Genomic DNA, 5,275 nt, shown 5'->3' on the forward strand with positions numbered 1-5,275 from the left:
TCTGGGAGGCAAGAATCCAGATTTGGAAGTCAAAGTTAGGCAATGAATTAGGCAGAAACAAAAGAATTCCTCTGGTAACCAGGGTTGGGGTAGGCTAAGCCCCCTGTCTCTGCTTTTCTCCCACACATGTTTTATGACCATTATTCCCTTTTCCAAGAGAGAAAGAAATATTCTGAATGATTGCTGCTTTTCTTTCACATACAGCTGCTGTTCCCAAGAGAATCAAGTGGGCCTTTTCTAGTTCCAGTGAAGTGAAAAATATAGGATGTGTATATCTGGGTGGCACTTACCAGTTTGTGCTGTGTACCAGCAAACACACACAGATACTCCCATAAATGATCTCACCAAACCCTCTCTCCCTTCCTTCATCCTCTTAAAATCAAACCCACTTAATGTGTTTAGTGTCGTGCAACTGACTGCTGACTGCTGTATCTAGCTGTAAAATCCAGATAAACACTGACTAACCGGGTACCCACGCCCACACACATACCCTCACCCTTAGGAACACTTCCTTTGATGATCATACAAGCCACTGAACACTTACCCTGAGAGTGCATCTTCCCACAGCCTTGCTCACACACTGGCTTTTTATTTGAGCTCTCTTGGGGAATCTTGCAACTCTCAGATAGGAATTTCATTAACAAAGGAAGGGGAGGGGCAATTGGGAGGAAAGTCCAGATGCAGAGGGAAAGAAATTAAAATTGCTTTCTAAGGGGACCTAAAATTGTATCATCCTAGCCTGATCCTCCCTTATAACTATTACCTGTACATTCCGTGCCTGGAAAAAAAACAAAAAACAAAAACCTTTTCATTCATTGGGCAGTTGTCCAGGCTCTTAGCTTGGCATCCAGCCCGCAGAGCTGTGAAATCAACCTCACCAAGCCTATGCTTTGAAATGAGGCAACATCTAACTGGAAGCCCACTCAAAATAAGCAGCACAGCTCAAGGGTCCAGGGTCCCGTGTTTCTTCCTTCTCTTAGCCACACATCTCTCATCCGATCTTGGTGAAGAGATCTACTCGGCTAAGAAAGAGATCAGGGACAAGAAGGCAGTGCCGAGAAAGTTCCATGAGACTCTCAGAAGTCTCCGCCTGAATACTAAACCTGAATAACCAGGAGAGATGGAACTCTCAGGTGTTCTCCTCCTGCCCATGCTGCAGGTTTTTCAGGTCCCTGCCTAAGTGTGCACTCACAGGCATAAACAAACGTGCTACCCACAGCCTGCGTCAGCCAACCCAGCTATTTAAGCAGGCTGGCTTCAGCCAATTTAGCTTCCAAATCCAGGGCTTGCCATTGCCACTTCCACGTAAGTAACTTTCAGAGGTTTGTTTTCATGCAGAGGAATGAACTTATATAGAGATTGGACTGAAATGCTGTCATTACCAGGTTTGCTATTCTGATGGGAAAAGGTAGAGGTGAAAGGGAGGATGAAAGTTAAGAGCCGGCCCCAAGCGGGGAGCCAGAGAATGCTGCGGGGTGTAAGGCATCAGAAGCTTGAGAATCTGCGTGGGGTAAAGGTGGATTTGGAGCCGCGGGTGGGGGGGTGGTCCACGTTGGCCTTTGGGCCAGCAGGTGAGATGTCTTTCTTGCTCTCTCCTATCTGAAAGACGCAATGAAACCAGCGCTTATATGACTGTGCCAGATGCATATGAATTTCTGTCATTTAGAAGTCGATATTGCTATTCTACTTCTTACTGTAAAATCAGACATAGTATCATTTTAAAATATTTTTTGACCCAAAAGGAGTCAAAACTCCCAGAAAGGGAGGTGTCTCTGGATTGATTAGAGGTGGCTCGGCTGAATTTGCCGTGCTATTTGTTGTTACTTCTGGTTCTCATAATGCTTAACAGTTATAACAACAAAAACATTGGTCTTGTTTAAGGTGAAAAGGAATCCCATGCTCTGGGGTTTTGAGGAAATATAGGTTTGTGATATTTGAGCACCAGGTATCCAGGTAAGTTGTTAAGTAAAGTGGAATAAGAATTAAAGGCACAACACACCACAAAGCTTAGGTGAGAACATCTAAAAGGTAAGAGGAATGCAAAAAATTCCCAGGTAGCCCTGACAATCAACAGGGCCCTGGAGTGTATTTAGTTAGTAGGGTTAAGCATAGCCAGAGCCCAGAGAACAAAACAAAGGTACTGGGGACTGAGGAAGGAAGGATTTGGGGGAGCAGATAGTAAAGGTTTATAATTAGATATCATATTCATAAAATGCATGTAGGACTAGAATAAGAAATAAAGCATGGCATGAATTCTATAGTTCCTCCCTTTGGGTCAAGAATCTGGCAATTAAGAATCTGGGGAGGGCTTCCCTGGTGGCGCAGTGGTTGAGAGTCCGCCTGCCGATGCAGGGAACACGGGTTCGTGCCCCGTCCGGGAAGACGCCACATGCCACGGAGCGGCTGGGCCCGTGAGCCATGGCCGCTGAGCCTGAGCGTCCGGAGCCTGTGCTCCGCAACGGGAGAGGCCACGACAGTGAGAGGCCCGCGTAACGCAAAAAAAAAAAAAAGAAAAGAAAAAAAGAATCTGGGGAAATACAAGAGCTTTTCCCAGGTTGCTCCCCTGCCCCCTGCCCCCAACACTCATGTTGATACTCATTTTCTGGACCCCTAACAGTCCATGACGCTAAATGAAGACCTCTGGTTTAAACAAATGCATTATGTTTTAACTGAGCTGAAACTGCTGACTAGGAAGCTACAGAGAAGTAGTGGGGAGTTGAGACCATTAACACAGGAGGCACTTCTTGCCACCAAACTGAAGCTCAGTTGTAAGGTCATAAAGGTCTGATTTCCATTAAGCAAATAATGATTAAGGGGCTTCTCTGAGCAAAGATAAATTGGGGGCCAGGAGGAAGAGAAAAGAAATAAAAGGTGGCTCTTTTTCTTAAAGAGCTTGAAATCTCAAGTACAAGGACATCAGTAATAAGAAGCCAGACAAAAAAATGGTACATACTGTATGGTATAAAATGATAGAAAATGCAAACTAATCTATAGTAACAGCAAGCGGGTCAGTGGTTACCTGGGGAAGGGGAGCCAGAGAAGAGGGTTATATGGATTAGGAGGGTTTGCGGGTGATGGGTATGTTCACAATCATGATTGGGCAACCATTTCTCATTTGTGAAAATTTATCAGATTGTACACTTTAAACGTGCAGTATTAGATGCCAATTATACTCAACAAGCAATACTTTAACAATCCATCTTTTTTAAACAATTAAAAGCATTTCTAAGAATTCGCCTATGCAACAGACTGAAAATGAAAAATAAGTATTTTGGGGGAAAAAAATCCATTCAAAAAATAAAGTGAAGGACCAGACCGTCAGGATTGTGGACTTTATAGAATTGGAAGGGTCCCAGAGATCATCTAATGCAGTGGTTGCACACCTGGAGAACTGTTTTTAAAAATACCTGGGACTGAGCTCTGCCCCAACTAATTAAATAAGAACGCCTGGGTGGGTGGCCCCCGCCACTGCTTTTTAAAGCTCCCCAGGTGATTCTAATGTTCAGCTGGGGATGAGAACCGGTGACAGCCAAACCCCTCACTTGACACAGAGAGAGGGCAGGGTCTGCCCTTAGCCACACGACCACACAACCCCCGACCACCCTGTCCCAGGGCCCAGGGAGGACAGCAACAGGACCTCAGAGGACGAGGGATCCCCAAGACCATTACTTCTAGGTCCTCAACACCACATTTCCAACTCTAGCTAGGATAGGGTATCCGGCGCATTTCCAGCAAATCCTTAGAACCCAGACATGCTCCCGGCGGCAGGCGGGAGGAATTAGAGCCTCAAAGGTACATTATATAAGGATTGTGCTAACGTGTGAGAAGGGATGTTTCAAAACTAAAGCTTCCTTTTGTTTCCTACATAATATCTGGTCTAAGCCAGAAGATTATAATCGTTGAAAAGAACCGCAGCAGACGCACCAGGCGCCCTGCTCCGGGGGACAGCCAGGTGGTTCTTTGCGGAGCCAGCCCGGGTTCTCAGTACTGGGATGGGTTGATTCGGCACCACAAGGTTTTTTCATCGTGATTTCCGGGTCAGCACAGGCAGAAGCGTGAGTGGAGTGAAGTTTGTGGTTTCTGTTCTTCCTGCCTGTCCCTCACCTTGGCACCGTGTGCCCCTGCAAGGGTAGCTGTAGGGCTGCCCTTGGGGCCACAGCGCCTCACCTGCTCTGCCTGGGCCAGCTGGCCATGTTTCAAGTAACTTCCCATCTCTCCTCCAAGTCCAATAATTTCTAGTGTCTCATCCCCTTAGGGCTTTTCTTACCCAGCTCTGGAAAACTAATTAAAGTTTTAATAGACAATAATTGTTTAATGAGTTATGTCCCTCCCTGGTATGTTACATAGGTTCCAGCAAGATAATGTTTATCTGGGAGTTCTTTGAAATGTTATATAAATATCATTACCATTTGGAGTAATCAGGAGAATCAAAGTTTTAGGCAAAATTTATAATCCCTACTGGTCAGAATCCCAAGCAGCTTGCTGGGGGAATATATACCAAAATTGGAAGTTTTCAATAGAAATCCTCAAATCACATCCCATAGGGAACTCCCTGCACACTGTGGGCCCTGAGAGATTTCTTTTTCTCAATCAGTCTATTCTTTTTATTTATTTTTATTTTTTTATTTTTTGCTTTATAACAAATTTAATCAGTTATACATATACATATGTTCCCATATCCCCTCCCTTTTGCGTCTCCCTCCCACCCTCCCTATCCCACCCCTCCAGGCGGTCACAAAGCACGGAGCTGATCTCCCTGTGCTATGTGGCTGCTTCCCACTATCTATCTACCTTACGTTTGGTAGTGTATATATGTCCATGCCGCTCTTTCACTTTGTCACAGCTTACCCTTCCCCCTCCTCATATCCTCAAGTCCATTCTCTAGTAGGTCTGTGTCTTTATTCCTGTCTTACCCCTATGTTCTTCATGACATTTTTTTTTCTTAAATTCCATATATATGTGTCAGCATACAGTATTTGTCTTTCTCTTTCTGACTTACTTCACTCTGTATGACAGACTCTAGGTCCATCCACCTCATTACAAATAGCTCAATTTCATTTCAATCAGTGTATTCTTTGTTAAATGCATTCGTCCTCATCGGAGGTGGCTGCATTTCATTTATCTTTCTGAGAAATGGAAAGTCACATTAAGGTCACTACAGTAGAGATAAAAAGTCAATACATTCTGCCCACAGGGCTTTATAAATATTACCTGCTTCCTTCTCCAGGGCAGAAGGCTGGCACTGGCAGAACAGCTTGCCCAGGCTTCGTGACAA

Source organism: Mesoplodon bidens, assembly GCF_964165515.1.
Source record: "Mesoplodon bidens genome assembly, chromosome: 1".
Classification (NCBI taxonomy): domain Eukaryota; kingdom Metazoa; phylum Chordata; class Mammalia; order Artiodactyla; family Ziphiidae; genus Mesoplodon; species Mesoplodon bidens.